At 37.7% G+C, this 24,981-nt stretch overlaps 1 protein-coding gene and 1 pseudogene across 1 annotated transcript in view; both read right to left on the bottom strand.

The window, feature by feature from the left end:
- LOC128507372 (uncharacterized) overlaps positions 1–24,981 on the bottom strand; it is a 100,849-nt gene that overhangs the window by 68,148 nt on the left and 7,720 nt on the right. The window lies entirely within an intron of this gene.
- On the bottom strand, positions 6,007–7,080 carry LOC128507371 (uncharacterized; annotated as a pseudogene).

The raw sequence follows: 24,981 nt of genomic DNA on the forward strand, positions 1-24,981 counted from the left end.
CACACACACTCTCCGTGCACACACACACACACACACAAACTCTCCGTGCATACACACACACACACACACACACACTCTCCGTGCACACACACACACACACACACACACAAACTCTCCGTGCACACACACACACACACACAAACTCTCCGTGCACACACACACACACACACTCAAACTCTCCGTGCGCACACACACACACACACACACACACAAACTCTCCGTGCGCACACACACACACACACACACACACAAACTCTCCGTGCGCGCACACACACACACACACACAAACTTTCCGTGCGCGCGCACACACAAACTCTCCGTGCGCACACACACACACACACACACAAACTCTCCGTGCGCACACACACACAAACTCTCCGTGCGCACACACACACAAACTCTTCGTGCGCGCACACACACAAACTCTCCGTGCTTTATACTCCTGATAACTCTGATGAACGAAAGATGGATGTCTCTTTCTCTCACTACTATTGGGAGGGTAAATACTATAAAAATAAATATACATATATATTGTTTCAGTCAATTCCCCTAACTTATCCTCCATCCTTTTTTCCCAAGCATAAAGGAGGCATTTGTTAAATTGATTTGGAATAATAGATGCGCCATGCTTCGCCTATCACTTCTGTATCTACCTTATAAACGAGGTGAGCTGCGACTCTACATTTTTTTTTTGGTATTTTAAGGCAGCCCAGCGGAGATCAGCATGTTTTTGGTTTGCTAGCTCATCTTGCATTCTATAGATACAGATTGAAAGAAAATGTACAGGCAGTTTGAATCTTGACATATATTCAAATTCTTAAAAGAAACCTAAACAAAATACGTCTAACCCATTTGTAAGAACCCCTTTTATAGTATGGCATGAGCCACAGGTTGAGCTGGGAGAAACGCCAGTACTATCTAAATTTTTTCGCATTTGGGGTAATGCATTATTTGTTTCAGGGAAATCAGACATGGGTTTTAAGCTGTGGTTTCAGAAAGGCTTACAGAAGATATCAGGGCCTGTATTCACAAAGCTTCTTAAACCTAAAAAATGCTCCTAGTGATGGAATTCTAAGAAAATTCTTAAAATTATGACTTAGATAAGATAAAAAATTATTCATAAAACATCTTAGTCCTAAAAACAGCTCCTAGGGTGAAAATTGTTAAGAGTAGAGAGAAGGCGGAAAATGGCGGAAAAAAGAACATAGAGCTAAAAGTAAACACTGCTCTTCTGTCCTATTTGGTTTACTTGTTTTACTTTCTTCCATCTCTTTTGGATTGTTGACTACATACCATCCGAAAGTGCAACTAAAATAGACTGTCCTGCAATCATGTAAATTGGTAAAAGGTCAGCCATTTTGCTCCCATCTATCTGAAATGGATTATAAGTAATAAAATCAGTATGGTAAATAAATGTAAGGGCTTTTATATAGTAACTACTTTTTGTCAATTCAAAATGTACAGTGCATACATATAGAGAATCGAAATAAGGTTTCTCTCATCCTCGTTACAAATAACACTGAAAAACCTTAAATAAACTTTAAATAACCCTAAAAAAACCTTAAAAACATTAAATAACACAAACTTAAAAAAAACAACAGAGGTGAGGTAATTAAGTTACTGTCCTGCAAAAAGGGCCAGTTAACAACACAGAAGGCTGATATGGAGAAATTGATATGGAGCCTTTTAGTTGCTTATCTCCACTGAGTAAGAAGGCTTAAGCCCTATTCGGACAGGACTAGTTTTCTAAGCGACTTCTGAGTTTGATTGTTTTTCAGACAACGTCTATCATTTCATTTATGCATTCGGACGGGACTAACATCTTCGTGTTTATTACGGAGGTAGAAGTGTCTGTGTTGTATGTGGGCGTTGCACAAGACCACATATCCAGGATGCGTGGATTCTCCATTCATTATTGGTATGCAAACTTGAATACCGGCGCGCTAGTTGACCAAAACACAAAAAAAAACACGTTTTGGAAAAAACCTTATCGGCAATCACAGACATTCGCATTCGGACAGGATTAGATTTCTCAGAGGACCGACGAGTTTGCTGAAAAATAGTAGATAATTTGCTCTGTTATTTTTTACAGAGGTCGTGTAAGAGAAAGATTCGGATGGGATTAAAATCACAAAGTACGCCTGTGAAACAAATTTCCTCACTGACCCCCTGTAAAACTAGTCCTGTCCGAATAAGGCTTTAGACCGCATTAATTTGCTAGTTTTATGGCTAGCAGTAAGTTTAGTGGGATCGTATTTTACATGGCCATGGTGAAGTTGTCCTCCATCACAGGCTACTGGAGACAGAACAGTATTTTGACAGTACCTTTTCCAGTAACTGTTATGTCAAGGAACAGATACCGGATGATATCTTGGAATGTCCACATAAGTTACCCAGCTGCAGACAAGGAGAATGACAGGAAGAGGGGCACATCTGAACACGATCGTCTTTTCAGGGTTGGACCATTTATGGACACTATATGTCATGCTTGCAAATCTATCTATCCTCCTAGAAGAAATTTAGCTGTGGATGAGAGAATGGTGGCATGCAAAGCACACACAGGAATGACCCAGTACATGAAAGCCAAGCCGACTAAGTGGGGATTTAAGTTGTTTGTTCTTGCTGATTCCTCAAATGGGTACACTATAGACTTTTCTGTGTACACAGGAAAGAACCACTTTCCCCATGGCTTATCATATGATGCAGTGACGTCTCTTTTGGACTGTAAAGTTTTGGGCTCGGGGTGCCACGTGAACATGGACAATTTTTACACAAGTCCAAAGCTCCTCAAAGACTTGCTTTCCATGAAGTTTGGTGCATGGGGGACTTACAGAGACAACAGGAAGGACTGCCCTCTGAATGCAGATAATTCACTCTCAAAAAAGTCTGCCAGGGGATCCGTCAGGTGGATTCGGGATGGACCTCTTGTATTTGTGAAGTGGATGGACACACGAGAAGTATCTGTCTGTTTTACCTAGGGTTAGATGGGTGGCGTTGATCTCTCTGATCAGCTGTTACAGTACTATATGGCACAGCACAAAACAATAAAGTGGTACAGAAAAATATTTCTACACTTCTTGGACATTGCTGCCACCAATGCTTTCGTTGTGCATAAAGAACTATATGGTAACCTGTCCCATAAAGGGTTTACGTAACAACTCATCAAAGAGCTTTGTAATGTCTCTTGTAATGTCCTTGGTGTGATTATAGACTCCAGCCTTTTATTCAAAGCAAATTTAGATAATATTACCAGGATAGCATTCTTTCATCTCAGAAATATTGCCAAGATAAGAAATATATTGTCACCAAATGATGCACTAGTTCATGCTTTTATCACGTCTAGGTTGGATTATTGTAACGCCTTACTGTCTGGTTGTTTAACAAGGTGCTTAAACAAGCTTCAATTAGCGAGAGTCCTCACTTAAACCAGAAGATACGAGCACATCACTCCTATCTCATCCACATTGAATTGGCTTCCTGTGAAATTTCGCATCGATCTTAAAATACTACTCTTGTATAAAGCATTAAATGGTCTCGCATCGCAGTATCTGAGTTAACTGCTAGTGTCTTACAATCCACCACGCCTACTTCGATTAAAGGATGCAGGCTGCTTGTCAGTACCACGTATTACTAAAACTACAGCAGGGGGCAGAGCTTTTTCTTTCAAAGCCCCAAAGTTTTTGTTCGGGACTCAGACACAGTCTCAGTGTTTAAGTTTAGCCGCAAGCTCTAGCTGCAGTAGAAGTTAAACTTAAACACTGAGCCACAGTCTCAGTGTTTATGTCTTACCTCTGCTGCAAGCCCCCAACACACACACATATATAACTTAAACGGGTGAATGAATTTAAATATACAAAATACATTAATAATTGCGTTTGCTTTAGATTTGAGCACTCATTGAGCTTTTTCATTTTATATACTACCATATCATATATATTTGTGTCTAATACTGTTTTCTTTATAATTTACAACATTACATGCAGTTTGTAATTTACTTGCGATTGTACTTTTAAAATGTAACCGACGTATCTACAGTATAAGAATATTTAACTACTTCAGCAGTGAATGAGAAATTTGGTCGGTCTGGCTTTTAGATAAAGTTCTTAATTGATATAATTTTATTATTTAATTAATTATCTTATTATAAATATGATTCTTATTCTCTATATTCTTGTTGAGTATAGTCCTTCAGAGCAAGCACTGTGTCAGAAGATTCTGCGGAATCTTTTCTTACCTTTCATTCACGATAGGTGTGAAATTATCAAACTGTGTGCGCTGTTGGCAAATACTGTAGGGGGGTTTAGATGAATTAACAAGACAGAGCGATGTCTATGCCTAAAATAGATAGATTTAAATAGATAAATTAATGATAGCAATTAAATCAGACTTAATAGTTGGATTTTATACTTCGCATTATGCTTTCTCTATGTTATTTATCTGTCTATATATTCTCTAATTATGACTTGAATAAATCGGCTCACATCGGAGCGCGCTGGCATGTTGGAAAAGCCAGCGTTTATCTATCGAGTAGCCTATATAAGTGCGAGACATTTACACTATTTTCGTTACACTATAGAATTTAATGAAACACAAATATATAAATTAGATTTTCTTTGTACATAATATTTTAATTATATATAAACTCTATATATACACAGTAGGCTAGGGTACTTTTACTATGCTAAAGTACCATTTAAAGCTATTTATTCATTTCTCTTTTATTTGCTTACTTACTTACTTACTAACTAGAGGATGCTTTGGTAAAGAGCTCTAAAACAACGTTAATATGAATGACAATGGAATATTACAGAACGTGCGCGTTGACGCCCATGCACCAATCACTAACCATTATAATGTTGAATTTAAATGAAAATCGCACTTATAAATATCCGTGTTTACTTAAATTCTTAAAGCATCGTGTTCACCCATGTGTTTTCTGCATGAACACGATTAAAGTACCCGAAATAACACAATTTTGACCCAGCATAAACAATCCAATGATGTTGTTTACAAAAACCCAGCATTTTTTTGTGTACTACTACAGTACTAATGAATAGACAAAGCGCAGTCAAAGCCTGGGGATTCTGCGTGTTGTCGCATTGTATTCAACAAGTAGCGCATATTTTTGTGTTTGTTTCATTTCATTTCTGTAGTTTTATTGATAAATCTGCTCATATCTGTGCACGCGTTTATCAGCCTTTTGATTAAAAAGCCGCACGCGCAACTTACCACTACTCAGTACCACTACTACTACTACTACTACTACTACTACTAATAATAATAATAATAATAATAATACTGAATGGAGGAAGCGCAGTTAACGAAGTATCTTTATAGAAGGAGAGAAGAAAATGAAGAATAAATACATATCAGTATTTACAGTTTGAGCTCGGCACGTTTATGAGCTCCGTCGCTTGCTGTTAATGGGCGCCTAAGAGAGAGAACACATTTTCGGCTTCAGTAGACACACAATACTTCAGACTGGAACATTACTGCCCCCTACAGGTAATGAAGGGCATTTTTACAGCTTGCCGCGCGCAGCCGTGGCAAGTCGCGGCATCCCTTTTCTCGAAGTATTTACTACTATAGTAGTATTTTTTGTCTTTCATTTTTGTACTCAAAATACCCCCACCGTCAACAAATTATTTTGCTGAATCCATTATTAAATTGGGGAAAAGTTTTAGTATGCTCTTGACTCAATTTCTTCTCGACATCTCTTTCCCCAGTGAGGTGCGAAATATAATTTACATGCGAAATAAAATTTACATGCTCAGACGATATGTGATAACTCTCCACCATTTTCACAATCTTGTCATTAGTTAGGTTAATCAGTTTAATATGCTATTTTCCAACTAAGAGAGCAAGCTGAATATACCTTTTTACATATATTTCTATTTAATAGAATCAGACCACGTTTTCATTACTGTAAGGTTTTTATTGAGTGGTTACATAGGCAGAAATACAGATTAAGACAGATTACACTTTAATTTGTGTTTTGTACATCTACTACATTCCGGTATGTCCACCCTGATTTGTGACCATGACTGAAAGAACTTTAAACAGTCTATTTATGTGGTTGTTGCATATAGTATCTTTTAGTTTTTCAAACCAGAACTTATCTATGGCAGCAATTAAATCGGTCTTTGTAGTTGGTTTTGCTGTTTATCTGATATAGTCCTTCATTGCATGCCATACCATCTTAAAGGGATTCATATCAAGGGATTCAGCTGAATTATTGACCCAGTTAATGCCCTCTACGGCAATGACTTTTGAAAAACGGTGGTGAGCTCCAAATGTTTCCCTGATGTATGGAGCGGCGGTTTCTTTTATGATAACTTCCTCAAAGAAAGACCGATCCATTATCCCTTCAAATATTGCAATCGGTCCTGGTCCAAGCCTGGATATTGCCCCCCAAACATTACCCCTTAACTTTTAAAGGATGCTTTGGTTTTGGTCTGAACACACGTGTTCCTCTTTTACAAAACGCCATCGTGGCAAAACAATTCAAAGCAACTGTTGTTTCATCTGTAAAAATTATGTCATCAAACAGCTCTTTCTCGTTGATCTATTTTTGAGCTTGTTGAAGACAAAGCTTTTTATTTTAGTCTCGGATCATGGGACAATGTTGAGTTTTCTCATACCTCCATCCAAGTTCTTGTCTGACATTGCGTATGGATCGCACACTAATGTCCACACCAAAGTCACACAATAGTTGCTTTTTCACCAATCTTGCAGCCATTACATTGTTTTGATCAGTGATGTTCTCTATGGCTGTGACAATGTCCCTTAAAACAGGAGAAATATATTAAATATTTAAAACGTTAGGCAAAAAACTACAAAAAATATTACTGTTGTATCATTTGTGATAGCGCCAAGTTAAATAACTTACGGAGTAATTCTGCAAGGATTACGTTTGCGTGCTGTCTTTTCTTTGTAATGTCTTCTGATTGTGCAGAGGGCTGCGTGAACACCAATAGAATTCAGATGGCGATGAATTCTACTGGTGAATTCTCGAGTGGAACATCCTGCAGATCTCATTGTTCTGATGTCTTGGAAATGAATCTTGCTGATCTTTGTCATTTTAAAATGCTTTTATAGTGCATATGGATGCAATGCACTTATCCTCAAGATTTTATGATGTTACTGGTTCATGAATCATATGACAATGGGTTGGCGATATTTTAAATATATGTGATATATTAACAAGTGCTACGTACACAGAGCTTAGTACAGACACTGTAAAAAGTGCTTCACCCACAAAGTAGGTTTTACATACTTTAAATAGTTACAAACTATAGTTTAGTTTATTTGTTTTAAATGAAAAAGTACTCCTTCTGTAGTTAAAATATATCTATTTTAATATAATAATATATTTTAAATAAAACATTTGAAATAAATTGAGTACAGTTGTTAATTTTTTTGTGGTTTTTGGCCCGAGTTTACTAATTTTCACTCATAGTGTTGCTACTTTGTCTACTTTTATTTTGTTTGACTTTTTCTGGAAAAACTAGTTAACACTAGAAGCGCCGCGCCAGTGTGACCTACTTATAACGCGGTTCAGCGGTCATTTTGACCGCCTATTGTTTTGAATGGGAAGCTGCTGCTGACACTGGCAGCGATTGAGTTCTGAACTCGCCTCCGTGAAATTATCGCTAAAACAATATTTAATTTGTATAAATCAGATCTACCACAGCAAATAATAAACTATGCTATGTCATAACCGAAGCAAACACTAAGATTATGCCTCGGGCAACGGACCACGCGCCTAATCGGCGGGAATGTGGTTCACTTGGCCGCGGTGTATTAAAACCTGCGGAATATTTTACTGCTTATGGTCACATAAGAATCATGTAATAAAAGCGAGGGAAATGTGGAAGTGATTTCGGTAACTACACTGAGTGTAACATATGCATAGTGACACTAAACAGCTGAATAACTTCACTTTTCCGTTTACCTCTAAGAAAAACAAAGCTGTATTTTGTTTGTTTACATTTAGAATTTTTATAACAGTACAAGAAGTACGCGCACACACACACACACACACACACACCTTCCCCGGTAAACAGCCAATCACTGTCAGTATGCAAATGAGTCAAGACGTAGCCTAACATGGTGTCTTGTCTTCAAGACTTTGAAGAAGCTGCAGCGTTTTTTCAGTTACAACAAGCACAGCGATGAGTCCACGTCCGCTGAATTCGACAGACTGAAGATAAATTACTGTTGTCTGACAGAACCCTACGTAAAGCCTATAGTAAAAGCCTAAGTAAATGAATAGTCAAATTTACCTTGTGTTTTCTACTATAAGATTATCATAAACCAAATAAGCTAGACGTTAAATTTTTAAGTTCTTGCCCTGTTGGCAGGAATCCACTATAGTAAAAGTCTATAGTAAATTTGACTATATTCATCTACTTAGAGCTGTTCATTTATGATAAAAAAAAAAAAATATATATATAAAAAAAAATTTATGTTTTATATATATATATATATATATATATATATATATATATATAACATGATCTGTTCTATAGCCCATCTGCTTTAACTTAGGGGTTTTTTTTTATTCATAAAACAACCTTTCAGTTTTGTCATTATTCTATAATGTTTATATTTATATTTTTAATATCAGTACAAGAAGTTAACAGTTTGTAGAGAATAAATAAATGAGTAACACCTTCCATAGTCCCTTGTTATTTTTAGTGATTTGGCTGAAACTAATTAGTACTAAGTACATTAACACCATTGATCATGAGTTTCAGCTGAAACTAACCCACTGTAGTAGAAGCCTATAGTACCTCAGTTTTGTAAATATTCTAGTTACAGTGTGACAAGTCTTACTTTAGGTTAAACGCATGTTGTTGATTGATAAAATCTGGATTAAGGATATTTTATTTTGTTTTATTTTTTTTACAGCTCGCTGTCCTGTGCAGTCATGTGTGCACAGAGAGGTGGGTGTGTATGTGTGTGTGTCTCATAGGTTTGTGTGTACGGAGAGTTTGTGTATATGTGCGCGAGTCTCCAAAGTGTATGTGTGCGCATTTCATGTGTAGTTGTTGCAAGTGTTTCATGTGTGTGTGCATGAGTGAAGTTTAACTTTTTCTGGTAAAATGATGATTTTCTTTCATGACGAGTGTGTATGCACTTTAAATATACAGATGTGGCCATTAAGACTGCGCGTGTTTTCCCGCGAGATGCCGCAATTTAGCGTGCGGCGTGCCACGACTTGCCGTAAGCAACATTCAGGAATTTAATTAAATGTGTTGCGCTTCACTAAATATCCGCCAGATGGGGCATGGGGCATTGGACGAGACATCTGTCACTCAAGATATACAGGAAGTAGGAACTTGTTTCTTTATCTTTGTTTCTTGTGTGTTCTGCTTCACTTTAAACTATGATAACCGTGAAGTGCAAAAAAATTAACAAAACTGACTTCAGGGCCACCGTAAGTTCGCCATATTTGAAACCACAATAATGTTTGCACATTTATACACATGCGAATCTACCGCTACTACAGTACTTCCTGTATATCTTAAGTGACAGATGTCTCGTCCAATTAGCGGTAAGCATTTTATTCGCAATCTATACCTATCTTTTCCAGTTTGTATCTGACTGGCCGAGAAGTGCAATACAAATTAACCAAACGGAAAACAAATTAACAAATTCAAAACCAAATTAACAAATTCAAAACCAAATTAACAAATCTGAAAACAAAATAACAAAACCAAAAACAAAACAACAACCCCCCCCCCCCCCCCCAAAAAAAAAAAAAAAATAGTTTTGGGTTTTGTTATTTTGTTTTTAATTTGTTTTCCGTTTTGTTAATTTGTATTGCACTTCTCGGCCAGTCAGATATTAGTTATTTGGTTTTCCGTTTTGTTAATTTGGTTTTGAATTTGTGACTTTGTTTTGGGTTTTGTTATTTTGTTTTCAGTTTTGTTAATTTGTTTTGCACTTCAGGGCCACCGTAGATAATGAAGGAGACTCTGATATTATAGAATACACTTGTGAAATAATGGTTTTCATAAAATGAAAGGGCACTAAAGTTTATCTTTCTTCATCAGTTTATCTACTTACTGATATGAGTTCAACTAGTCTTAATGATACATAAAAATGTGAATTCTGAGGTATATTACGGTCGCCCCAGATGACTTTTTTTAAGGCTTTTTAAAAAAAAAAGTCTTATCCGTCAATCGTAAGTAAATATTATTTTATGAACACGAAGTTCTTCTGGCTTTTAATAATGATAATCATATTTACTGGTTGTGTCCAGCATTGAATAATTATTTCATCCATTATTTAACCACGGCTGGAAATAATAGCTGGAATGTGATGTGATTGTGAATTCATGACTGAAATAAAGCTGTTTGTCTTTTGTAAAGTACTTTCACTTTACAAGAGGCAGCGTTTTTATCAAAAGGTTGATAAACGCGTGTTGTACAGTATATACAACGCGACAGCGCTTAGTTACTCACTTCTCACCTTTCATGTAGGTCTGCTCGGACTTATTAATTCGTTTTAAACCCCTCAAAAATGCGTATGTATACAGGTCAAAACCTCCATTAGTTATTAAAGATAGCATCTATTTAGAAAAAAAATGCCCCAGTGATTTTGGAGCTTCAGGAAATCTCCTGGCGCTCTGCGCATAACACCGAGCCAACTCATGTCGGAAAGAATTTCGAAACGTGGGCTATTGTTTTTGTTTTTTTTTTACTTATAATATTTGTTAATTTAATTTAAATAAGGTTTGGGCTCCGGACTTCGATTCGGCATTGTGATTCTCCTCTTTAATTTACTCCATAGTTTTAATCAGCGCTCAGCTGCATGCATAAAGTTTTTCAGAGCGCACTGGCAGAAGTAGATTAATGATTATGAATGTGTCGGGAAAACAGCAAGCAGACTGACTCTGAGCATTTACAAAAACGTTCAAGCGCTCAAGTTCACCAAAAACAACACAGAACAGCGCACCTTATTTGCTTTCAAACATTTACAAAATCACAACGTTTTTTCGTTATTGTGAGTGCGCTTAAATAAATGTTTTATAAAGGCTATGTAGTCTTATATAGTTTTGCACATTAATCTGAGTCCTCATCTGTTACATTTTTAAAGACAATAGATTTTTCAGCCCGTCACCGCGTGCACTCAAATCAATATCGCTCCTCACTCACTAGTTTATATAATAATAGTTAAAATATTAACAAGGGGAATGTTTGATGTCATGTGAGCATTATAAGATTTGTACTGAAAACTTCTAACTAAAAGTGGCAGCTGGCACGCCTAAAAATAGACGCAGGTTAATTTTATTTTATAGTCTAAATAAAAATCCTTCTCTTTGGTGCCTCCTTTTCCTATTAATCCTGGGTAGTTGTTTACACTTTTAGTGTGTGTGTGCTTTACAATGCCAGACATCATTCAAATGCAAATTATTCACTCTCCCCAAGTGTGAATCAGCTGTTCTCACCTATACATTCAGAGGAACTGTAATGTACCTCTCCACACTTTAAAAACCTCTTGAATCTGAGGCTCTTCTGAAGACTTTCAGTGATTAAGGCCTCTTTTTAAATTTGTGTAAATTTTATCTTCTGGATTTTAGATTCTAAAGTTGACATTGTTACCGTTTTTAATCCTTGGAATGGAAGAAATTGATATTTTCCTTATGATAGCATAAATTGCTATTAATTTAATTAAATAAATCAAAAAGGCCAGTTTGTCTTTTCCTCATAAAGTGTTTAGGGGAAAATCCACCTATACAAGTGTGACAAATATGCAAAGGATAAAAAATTAGGAAGGGGCAAATACTTTTCAATGGCACTGCACATGTAGTCAGATTGTTCCACTGGGATCCGCGGTAACATAAACACGCGCGCTTTGTCGGCAGGAAAACTCCCGGTGCTCCAGATGGCCAGTCCACCACTGCTCCTCTTTACTTTCCTACTGTATGTAGAATCAACGCCTAACTGCACGCATAAAGTTTTGTAAATTCGTTTAACTTCTATTTTATAAGGGTTTTGCCAGCGATGGTAGAGCGCAACTGGAGTCATTATTTACTATTAAAGAAAATTATGATGATCTGTCACGGTGTGCGCCTGTCATGGGTGTGCGCCCAAATCTACTATCGCTCCTCGCTCACTCCGTAGGCTCCCTGAATAGGCGGCAAAGGGACGGAGCCGCTTATTCGTTTCGGCTGGCTGTAATTAACGTAAATATGATCTCGGGCTTGCTCCACATCATAAAAGCAAAGCGCGGAGTTTAGTCCGAGATCCGGGAAGTAAGTGATGTGCTGGAGAATAGGCAGTGGCGGTTCTATATAACGCCATAGTTCTACACTGAATTGCTCCCCGGGCGAGACTCAGTCCCGCCCACCCCTCCCACCCGTCAGCGCCGCTTCTAACCCCCCTGCGCGATGTATATAAATCAATGTGTCTGTGTGAATAATATTAAATTTTATTTGATATAGGTATATATTAACTCATGCTCGGGTACTTTTACTACGCTAAATTTATGAATTACACTCAAATAATCAAATCCAAGTCTGATTTAATTGTTACCATTAAACATGTTTTTCTATTTATGTTTTGCTGGCGAAATACATTTTAGGCAGAGACGTCTGCTCGGTCTTGTTAATTTGTTTTAAAACCCCCAATTCTGCAAATTCGCCCAGCAGCGAAACCGGTTTGATGACTTCACACCTGTCGTAAAGGTGAGATGGGGGATTACAGTAACTGTGGGTGCGCTGTCGCGTTGTATTCAAAGAATAGACTAAAACAAAATCATGTTTGCTTCAGCATTGGAAACAATATTGTATTAGGCTAACTTTATTAAAGATTATACACTTTTGTATTCTTTGTTCACACACGTGGGCATTACAAAATTTTTAGATCTTGATCCTTTCTTGATGCAGCTAATTTTCTGAGCAAATTAATAATAATTTCCATGAATAAAAAGGAGGAAGAAGAAAGGGTTACGCGAAAATAAGAAAAAGCTTTAGAGGTAAATGATGTGAAATACTTCAAATGAACAGATTTTGCCTATAACAGGTCAGGGACAGTGAGGCTGGATCCAGCAGCGCACCACATCCCACATCGTTGCCGCGAAAGTTTGCGTTTGTGTTAGCATTTAAATTACATACTTTTTTTCATTTATACAATAATAATATTAATAGCAACTAGTTTTTACATCTCACACTATTTGGCTTCGCCTTGTTCTGCGCTTTTTGGAGAACGCGCGAGTTTCTTTGTCTAAAAACAACAAACGGAATTCAGCTCCAAACAACTACAACTCCGACTCAGGTACGTTATCATGTCTAACATTCAGCTCGTTCAGTGTGTAGAGTGCAGGATGTTTAGACATTCTTCCTCCGTCGTTAGTAATAATTTTATTTGTGATAGGTGTGTGTTAGTGAGCACTCTGACGGAGAAGATATCAGCGTTAGAGGAGCGCATCCAGACTTTAGAGAGGGTTAGAGAGTGTAAGAGCAGTTTTATTCCCGTAGCGAACAGTCTGGGTGCCGCAGGCGGAGATAACCAGCCCCCGACTCCGGCATTAGAGCCCTCACAGCGGGGCGAGTGGGTGACGACTCGGCGGCATACTCGTTCAGCCAAAGCTAACGCTAAGGCTAGCCCACCGGAGCACACCTCTTCTGCGCTTCACGTGTCCAACAGGTTTGCTCTCCTCAGTGATGCACCCACTAAGAAACCTGAAAGAGCTCTGGTTATAGGAGACTCTATACTGAGACATGTGAAATTAGCCAGGCCTTTAGGGGCGCCAGCGGCAGTGGTTAGGTGTATCCTGGGAGCCAGAGCACCGGACATAGCAGGTAATCTTAGGGCTCTAGGACAGCACAGGTTCTCCAAGATAGTAGTACATGCTGGAGCTAACGATATACGCCTTCGTCAGTCAGAGGTTAGTAAGAATAACCTTATAGAGGTGTTTAAATTAGCGAAGGCGATGTCCGATGGAGTAGTATGCTCTGGTCCCATCCCAATGAGACGTGGTGACATAACTTACAGCAGGTTATGGTCGCTGAACCGCTGGATGTCCAGGTGGTGCTCCGAAAACAACGTGGGCTTCATTAATAATTGGAAGACCTTTGAGGGCAAAGCTGGCCTGTTAGGGCGGGACGGTGTCCATCCCACTCGGGAAGGTGCTGCTCTGATTTCTTGTAGTATAGCTCATAGTCTTAGAAAAGGCCTAGTTAATCGGTGACAATCCAGAGCCCAGGCCAGGGAGCAGACAGACAGGCTAAACCAACCGTCTGCTAGCTGCAAAGAGTCGTCACCCAGGGTTCACTCTATTGAGACTGTGTCTGTTCCCCGAGCTAAAATCAAATTTAGAAAGACTCAGAAAGTCTGTTTTAGTAATTTAATTAACATAAAGACCACAAACTTGGATCAGACTGAATGCGCAACCGGCACCTCTGATCTGAAGCTAGGACTGTTAAATATTAGATCTCTCGCATCTAAAGCAGTTATAGTTAATGAAATTATCACAGATCAGGAGTTTGATATACTCTGTTTAACAGAAACCTGGATTAAACAGGACGAGTATGTAGCTCTAAATGAAGCTAGTCCTCCTGGATACAGCTACATACACCAGCCTCGGTTAACTGGTAGAGGAGGAGGCGTCGCAGTTATTCACAATGATAATTTGACTATTGTACAAAAACACGGACACAAATTTAATTCATTTAAAATTCTTTATAGTAACATAAGTGTATTTAACTATATTAAGTCAGCTCAGTCGATCCCGCTAATTGTCATTTACAGACCTCCAGGGCCGTACTCGGAATTTCTTAGTGAATTTGCAGATTTCCTTTCAAATCTAGTCGTTTCTGTAGACAAAGTGTTAATTGCTGGAGATTTTAATATTCATTTTGAAAACCCAGAAGACCCTCTGAGAACTGCATTTATGTCTATACTGGACTCGGTAGGAGTAAATCAGTGTGTAGTAGGACCCACTCATAAAGCAGGTCACACTTTAGATTTAATACTATTATTTGGATTAAGTATAAGAAATTTATTCACAATACCACTATCTGAAGTTATCTCAGATCACTATCTTGTCTCAATTCAAGTGTGTCACAATAATAATGTACACACAGCGCCGCGCTACCGTATGAAACGTACATTCACATCAACTACCAAACAGAGTTTTATCAGTAATCTCCCAGAGCTCCCAACTTCGATTAGATCACTGTCTGACCCCACAGAACTGGATCAGGCGACTGAATATTTGGGGTCGACATTTCACTATACCTTAGATAATGTAGCTCCAGTCAAAAGAAAAATGATTAGAGATAAGAAACTTGCTCCCTGGTATAACGATCACACGCGCACTTTAAAACAGACCGCTCGGAAATTAGAACGTAAATGGCGTCAAACTAAATTACTAGTATTTCAAATAGCATGGAAGGAGAGCATCCTGAACTATAGAAAAGCTCTTAGTGTAGCTAGATCAACATATCTCTCCACTCTAATAGAAAATAACAAAAATAATTCTAGATTCTTATTTAATGCTGTAGCCAAATTAACCAGAAATAAGACCACTGCAGAAATCTCCACAACAATATCATGCAATAGTGAGGACTTCATGAACTTTTTTAATAATAAAATTGTAAATATTAGGCATAAAATTGAGGTTTTGAAACCGAACAATGTAATTGATGCAGATGTTAATCTAGCCATGTCAGATCAGAACCTAGAATACTTTACTCCCCTTAAAGAGAATGAACTAATTTCACTCATCTCTTCTTCAAATTCATCAACCTGTATATTAGATCCTGTACCGACACATTTTCTTAAACAGATAGTACCAGCAATAATAGAACCCCTGTTGAGAATAATTAATTCTTCACTCAGCATTGGATATGTTCCAAAATCTTTTAAATTAGCAGTTATCAAACCAATAATTAAGAAACCTGACCTCGACCCCTGTCAGCTGTCCAGTTACAGACCAATATCAAACCTCCCCTTTATCTCTAAGATTCTGGAAAAGATAGTAGCGGAGCAGCTATGCTCATATATACATAGAAATGGCATACATGAACTGTATCAGTCAGGATTTAGGCCTCATCACAGTACAGAGACAGCGCTCGTTAAAGTAGTAAATGACATTCTATTGGCCTCTGATCAGGGTTGTGTAACTATGCTTGTACTACTTGACCTCAGTGCAGCTTTTGACACCGTTGATCACGCTATTCTTCTTCACAGATTAGAAAATGTAGTGGGAATTAAGGGTACAGCCCTCTCCTGGCTCAGATCCTATCTGACCCATCGTTATCAGTATGTAGACTTAAATGGTGATTATTCTGCATGTTCTCTAGTGGAGTTTGGCGTTCCGCAGGGTTCAGTTTTAGGTCCACTGCTTTTTTCCCTTTACATGCTTCCTCTGGGCAACATAATCCGTAAGCATGGTATTAGTTTTCATTGTTATGCTGATGATACACAGTTATATGTCTCAGCAAAACCTGATGAGAAAAAACAGCTTACTAAAATTTAGCAATGTGTGCAGGACATAAGAAATTGGATGCTAATTAACTTCCTTCTGCTAAATCCGGATAAGACAGAAGTTCTAGTCATAGGACCGCATACAGCTAGGAGTAAAATTTTAGATCACACCGTAACTTTAGATGGCCTTTCTGTTCCATCAAATGCAACAGTGAAAGACCTTGGTGTGATTATTGATTCCAGCCTTTCATTTGAAGCACATGTAGATAATATTACCAGGATAGCATTCTTTCACCTCAGAAATATTGCCAGAATAAGAAATTTATTGTCGCTAAACGACGCAGAAAAACTAGTTCATGCTTTTATCACCTCTAGGTTGGACTATTGTAATGCCTTACTGTCTGGTTGTTCAGCTAGATGCATAAATAAGCTTCAGCTAGTCCAGAATGCAGCAGCGAGAGTCCTCACCAGAACCAGAAGATATGAGCACATCACCCCTATCTTATCTTCACTCCATTGGCTCCCTGTGAAATTTCGCATTGATTTTAAAATACTACTCTTGACATATAAAGCATTAAATGGTCTCGCGCCGCAGTACCTGAGCGAACTGCTAGTGTCTTACAATCCGCCACGCATACTTCGATCAAAGGATGCAGGCTGCTTGTCAGTACCGCGTATTATGAAAAATACAGCTGGGGACAGAGCTTTTTCTTACAAAGCCCCAAAGTTATGGAATAGTCTTCCAAATAGTGTTCAGGACTCACACACAGTCTCAGTGTTTAAGTCCAGGCTAAAAACCTATTTATTTAGCCAAGCATTTTTATAAATAGATTTGCCATAGGTCAAGTAGTACAAGATCTGGGGGACTCATGGACGTAGAGTATTATGGTGAACTGGTATGTTTGGATGCTGTCTTTCTCACTCTCATTGATCACTCAGGTTTGCTGACGGTGAGGTGATTGTTTGCTTTACATGTCAGGAAGCCCTCATGTTTGTGTTTCCTTCTGGCTCTCCCTTTTAGTTATGCTGTCATAGTTAGTCCTGCCGGAGTCTCTGCTTGCACTCTACAGTTAATATACATTCACATTATACATTGTGTGACTGTGACCATACCTAACTGCCATCTCTCCTCTTCTTCTCTTTCCCCCCCTCTTTCTTTTTCCTCTCTCCTCCTGTCTCCCCCTTTCACTCTTTCTCTCTCTCTCTGTCGAGCTACACATGTCGTTCCTGAGCTGCCAGTGATCCAGACTCCCTCTGCCCTCCGGACCTGTCTGACCCATCCTGGTGCCCCGCTTCTGGCTGAAGATCTCGTCACATGGATGCCCCGTGTGTCTCTCTGGGATGCGTCTGGTGTCTGGGAATGATTCTCTCTACCTAGAAAATGGTTCTGGCCTTAACTGGTGTTGGCAACTGTTTCTCTGGGGACTTGACAGTTCGATAGTTCATGACTGGAACTTCTTACAAGTCTACCTGGGTCTTTAATAACTACCTGGACTCCATATTAACATCAATTAACATCAGCTATTATAGCTGAACTGCCTCCCACCCTACACACTGTATAAATGCAGATCATTTACTGCCTTCTGTTTCACCCAAATGAGGATGGGTTCCCTGTTGAGTCTGGTTCCTCTCAAGGTTTCTTCCTATTATCATCTCAGGGAGTTTTTCCTTGCCACTGTCGCCCTCGGCTTGCTCACCAGGGACAAACTGACCATTTTAATTCATACGAATTCACATTTCATACAAACTTAATTCTTTTGACTGTGTAAAGCTGCTTTGCGGCAATGAAAATTGCTAAAAGCGCTATACAAATAAAATTGAATTGAATTGAATTGAATCATAATACATTGGCTCATTAAAGTGGAGATTCATTTTTAAAACTACTTACTATAAAAATATAACACAATACAAAAACGTAAAACAAAGTTTCACTGAACATATATTGGGTCATATTTGTAAAACAAAGAAAAGAATAACAAGTCAAATAACATATAAAACTACAATATTTTCAGTGTCCAGTAGCACCAGTCTCACAGAGACCCAGGAGGCTTAAAAACAGTTTGACAGCAAAATGAGACATTTTGTCAGTATTGTGATTTTTTGATGTATTTATGTATTTCAAAAGATGCAAGACAATACTGCCAAAATGTATCATTTACATGCTGTTAAAAATATTCTTTGCATTGTCTCTTATTGAGTCACAAGGGTGGTAAAAAGCTATTCATATCATTCAAAGTTATTCATATCAGTGTAGTTAGTATGATTTTGAAAGTGCTTTAACTCCACCTGGCACAGTTTAATCCCAGTGGAACAATCTGACTACATGTGCAGTGCCATAAAAAAGTATTTGCCCCTTCCTGATTTATTTTTTCTTTGCATATTTGTCACCCTTGTAGTGGAAGTCCAGGGCCACTTTTTGGTCCCAGTCTGCCCCTGGTAATAATGAATGGAGAAAGCGCAGTCAAAGCCCGGGGATTCTGCGTTCCGCGAGAGCCAGTTGTGAATAGCTGACACTGAGTGACAGCCAATGAAATTGAAGCATTTTTGCCGCTTTCCACGTGGTGTGGCGTTGCGTAAATAATAGTATAAAATCGTCCAGACACTGGTTCGAATCCCGCTCTGGGTGAAAATGTAATAAATGTGAATCCGTTGTTTTACACTTTTTGCTTATGATAATCATTAAATTATAGCAACTGTGAGGTGAGTGCTAATGTGTTTCATAGTTAAAAAAAAAAATTCTCAATTGCAAACATGCATTTAGTACTGAAGCATAACTTGATAATGTAATGGCTATATCGTGGCATTTTAGCGCATAACACCGGCATTTTAAGCACTGGCTGGGAATCGAACCTGGGTCTTCCGCATGGCAGGCGAATCACCTACCACCGAGCCACCAGTGCCCGTCTATGTTTAAACGCATAAAAACAATAGAACAATACTGTTATAGGCTAACATATTATACATCTTTGTAGTCCTTTTGCACACACACGCGGGTGCGTTATAATAATAATAAATTCGGAGAACTACTACTACTAATACTAATAATTCTGAATGAAAATGAAGATTTGAAGAAATCAGTTTGAGCTCGACACGTTTATGAGCTCTGTCGCTTGCTGTCAATGGGCGCCTAAGAGACATAAAACTTTTCGACTTCAGTAGACACACAATACTTTAGACTGAAACACGGCTGCCCCCTACAGGTAATGAAGGGTATTTTCACAGCTTGCCGCGCGCAGCCGTGGCAAGTCGTGGGATCCCTTTTTCGAAAACGTGCGTTTTTAAAGGCCAGCTCTGTACAGTAAAACAATAACGCTGCCTTTTGCAAAGTAAAAGTGAGAGCCGTCGATTAAAAGTCTGATAAACGCACGTGCAGATATAAGCAGATTTATCAGCAAAACTGAAATGCAACAATTAATATACTGTATATAGTCTATTCGCTAAATACAACGCGACAGCACGCTCCGAGGTGAACCCCCACAGAACCCCTCTTCTCACCTTTCATTCATGATAGACGTGAAGTTATCAAACCGGTTTCGCTGATGGGGGAATTGGCTGTATTGGGGATTTTAAAACAAAATAACAAGACCGAGCAGACGTCTTTGCCTATAAATGTATTTCGCCAGCAAAACATAAAATAAAAAGAAAAGAAAATGTTAGATGGTACCAATTAAATCAGGCTTCATAGTTGTATTTGATACTTTGAGTATAATTCATATATTTACTAAATATATTCAGATTTTGTAAAATAACGAAAACTGATGTCTCCATTTCCTTCCCCCTTCCATTTGTCCACATCACCATTCTTTCATTGTTTTAATCTGTGTATTTAAGTGAAATATATTTTGCATAAAGGTCCAAATATTCCTTTTTATTTATGGACAAGTGTATTATGTTTGATCTGCATTATTGCATTATGTTTCAAGACATGCTTTATTTACCTTAGTTAGATTTGCACATTTACACCTTACAGCGTGAACACACTGAAATCTAAAGCCACAAAAAGAAAACATTTTTTAACTCTTTTACTGTATGTAAATAAATAAATAAATAAATAAATAGCTTGAATGGAGAAACAAAATTACTTAACGACCATTATTGTAACATATATGTACATATCAGAAATAAAAATACTTATGTATTAATTTAATCAAATGAACACAAAAAAAGTATTATTTATTTCTGATATGTACATATGTTACAATAATGGTCGTCAAGGATTTTATTTTCTCCATTCAAGCTATTTATTTATTCATTTATTTACATACAGTAAAAGCGCTTAAAAATGACCAAGTTCAATGAGCTTCATTCTCTAGACAACAGGACAATGAGGTCTGCTGGAAGTGCCAGTTGTTGACCTAAGTCTTGCATGTAAACAGAGTGCTAAGCGGGGGGGTGGGGGTGGTGGTTCCCTACCAAAGCGCGCTGCCGTTTTACTCAGTACATGGCCAATAAACCAAATAAGTTTGGTATCAAGTTCTGGGTGGCCGCTGATGTTGAAACAAAATACATGTTGAATGCAATTCTCTATCTAGGGAAAGACGACAGTAGGGCGGCTGGTCACCGGTTATCAGACACCGTTGTAATGCGTATTGTGGAGCCTTACCTGGGGAAAGGAAGAAATATAACGCTCACGATTTACCAGGCAAAACGTAAAAAAAAAATTTTGCGTTTTGAGCACAATGCATCAGGCAGTTTCAACTGATAATGGCGAAAAGAAACTGCCTAAAACAATTTCCTACTACAACAGCACTAAAGTTGGCGTTGATGTTATTGATGAAATGGCACAGTTGTATTCATTAAAAAGAGTAATGAGAGGCACCTGGCGCTGGCCTGTGGCTGTGTTTTACAACCTCCTAGACCTGACAGCAATTAATGCACATATTCTATATAAACAGTGCATGAATGTGACATACATACACAAACTCTCCGTACACACACACACAACTGCACAGAGTAGCAAACTGTAGCGCTGTAGGAAACTAGTGAACAACTAATCTTCACTTTAGCAGAAAAGGGAATGAAAAATTATCAGGCATTACATATCCCTGGAGCGTGAAAACATTGGACTTGAAAATTTATTTATCTATTTATATATAATTTATATATTTATTTATTTATATATCATTATCGAGGATGACATCATATAAATAGGACACAATAATTTACATTTCAACTTAATTTAGAAACCCTTAGCATTATATAGGCTTGTAATCTGTAAAAATATATAATAAAATAAATACATCTTCGTACATCTTGTAAATTAATCGAATCATTTTTAATAAGCTTATAGCAACAACAAACAAAAGGAGGCATAATCGTGGTGTTTGCTTCGGTTACGACATAGCATAGTTTATTATCAGCGGTGGTAGAGCTGATCTGATTTATTTAAGCGCAATAGAATGAACGAACTAATAAATTTTCTTAAAACTTTATAAAATTAAGTATAGCTAAATCCCAAAATCTCCTTATAAAATATAGCTGATTATCAATGCGGGAATGAATGGCGAATGAATTATTCACAGGGGAATATATATATATATATATATATATATATATATATATATACATAAAAAAAGAGCAAAATGGCTTTATACTGTTTTTTACTGGTGCGAATTTGAAAATGTAAGCATACAAGGTGATTAAGCAAACTGTAGAATGAACGAACTAATAAATTTTCTTAAAACTTTATAAAATTAAGTATAGCTAAATCCCAAAATCTCCTTATAAAATATAGCTGATTATCAATGCAGGAATGAATGGCGAATGAATTATTCACAGGGGAATATATATATATATATATATATATATATATATATATATATATATATATATATATATATATAAAAAGAGCAAAATGGCTTTATACTGTTTTTTACTGGTGCGAATTTGAGAATGTAAGCATACAAGGTGATTAAGCTCACAGATCTAGGAAAAGTCATGAAAGGAGGGTTCTGGAAGTATGTGAAGTATTTTTCCCCCCCATTGCTCGGCGCTTCTAGTGTTTAATATCCATTATAATGTTTAAACATTGTTATTAGCTGTTTTTTGATAGGAATTGTGTATGCCCTGTCGGTTTGTTCACATAATCACAAGACAGTATAGAATTTAAAGCAATTATTTATTTGTAGGAAATATAAACAGTAAATAAATCAAAAAGTGCTTGTTGCACAACACCTTAAAACAGAGAAAAACTTAATTGTTTCTTTCTAAATAGTTTGTTAATTCTAGCTTTTACTTGCTTCCAGTCCTCGGCAGTGGCGTGAAATTTCTTTGCAACAGCATCAGAAATTGCTTGGCGCACGCTGGGGGCCAAGCGTTTTTTCCCATTGAAATTTAGCAACCCTACCCAGTCCTGATAGACGCGAAGAGGAATTAATGATTTAAAGAGATGAACAGCAAAACGATCTGCTCTTGGTTTGCAATCTGGTTCTGTTGAATCCAGATACATTTGTTGCTCTGTCCCCAGGGAAACGTGAAGTTATGTCAGGTTGGACATATTTGTTAGACGATGATTTGAATGTTCTGCGTTTGATTGCGGGTCCATTGACGAAATGTGTTCCGATAAAGTTTGCGGTCAATGAGGGGTGTAGAGGCCACTGATGGAAATTCTGAACTTATCTAGATCATCCAAGTGTCCGCTGGCTGAGGTTGTTTTCTCTTCTAATGAAGAATGATGAGGAAACCATTTCCATCAGACTATAGAGTGGGAGTCTCCAAAAGAGTCGACATCAATGCGGGAAAGCCGTCTGTGGAGGTACCCCTACCTGTTGTCGGCGGCCGAGACTGGTGTGCTTTTTCTTTCAAACGCTCCTCCATCCAGCCAACCCTTGCCTCCAAATTTAAAAGCTTTCTTGTCAAAGTCGTTAACTTCTGCTTCAAAACTTTCACTTCGCTGGGTTTTTAATCGGTGCAGCCTGAAGAAACCAATTTTAAGAGTAATTTAATACCTTTATTACAACATGGACATGTACAGTACATGAGTATTTATCAGTGTTATAATAAAAAACAATTACTGTACATACCGATTTATTTTTTACAATCCGAGTTGCTGTTGTTCCTTTCCTGCCTGGGCATGGCTTGTTCTCCTTTCCAGATTTCTGTAGAGCGATTTTAAGGTTAAAACAGAAGGACAACACAAACTTAATAAGAAAATGTGTAAATAAAAATGCATTCTTACCCCTTGCTTTTTGCTAGCGAAAACTGCGACTTTCTGATAGAATGTCTTTATCTCCATGTCTGTTGTGAGATTAAATTCAGCAATCAATGTGCAATACCAATTTTACGCGAACTGCATCTTTATATCTTAGGACCTCCCCTCCTAAAGATAGTCTGAATTTTTTAGTATTAACTGCATTTACCCGGATCACCAGCTCGAACGACTATTTGCACTTGGGTGATTCCCCAATTGTTTATTATTGCCATGAAAATAAAACCCCCCAATTTTTTTGTCCCAACTCCCGCTCGTTAAAAAATGGCAGTCATCTTGATTTTTGGCCTCGACGCGCTTCGAGACATGGCACGCCCCTTTTTGAAATCCTCTTTTCCTTGATAACTCACTTGCTATATGTCATATAGAGATGAAACTGGGTATATTTATGTAATTCTTCATGTAGATTCAGATTTTGCAATCAAAACTATCTCTTGTGGTTATGGAGATATGTCTGAAGAAAAAAATTGGGGCGTACCCCTTTTCGACCCCCCAGAACCCAAGGTCTGCATGTATATATGTTACTCAAAAAAAATAGGGCTTACTTTACATCACCTCATCTTGAAAATAAACAAAAACCAGGGGTGTGTTATGCCCTGTTTTATAAAAATCGTCTAAAATTAATTGTCCAGGTTTTGCAACATTTTATGATTTGACACACAGAAATGTACTGCAATATCTGTAGAATACTTAATGCATACTCATAAAATCTGCTCCCTTCAAAGTGAAAGTTACCTCAAATTCATCTGTAATGCATATCTAGTCAAAGACTGATAATGACGTTATTCATCTCTCTACACCGAAAGGACTAATCACAGTTTTAGTTTCATCACCCTGGGTATCTGATTCTGGAAGAACAAAGCCCACAAAAATGAGTTCATGGAATAAGACCAAAAGGGTACATGCACATGTACGAGACCTGTCAAGTTGCAGTGACAAAAATAATATTAACTAGGAAAGGCATGCACTTTGTAGCTACCAAAGTCATTTTAATAGGAAATGCCTCCACAAATTTGTAAAATTCTTGTACTGGCCGGCTGCACTATCTGAGAAGTAATGCACATGATTTAAATTTGGTAGAAGAACTTTCAGTGGATTCATGAGAACCTCAATAAACTTGTGAACAACAATAGCATTGTGTTCCCTTTCATTACTGACAACACAAAAAATTTTGCAACTTAGTGAACCATCGTTTTCACTACCATACCTACAGTAAATCACGAAGGGATGCAGAATCACCTGGGATGTATCCCAATAAAAACCTTGAACAGCATCCTGACAAATAAAAGATTAGCTTTCGGCAAAATCCATGAAGATAACAGCCTCCTCTCA

Source organism: Clarias gariepinus, chromosome 19, assembly GCF_024256425.1.
Source record: "Clarias gariepinus isolate MV-2021 ecotype Netherlands chromosome 19, CGAR_prim_01v2, whole genome shotgun sequence".
In the NCBI taxonomy this organism is placed as follows: domain Eukaryota; kingdom Metazoa; phylum Chordata; class Actinopteri; order Siluriformes; family Clariidae; genus Clarias; species Clarias gariepinus.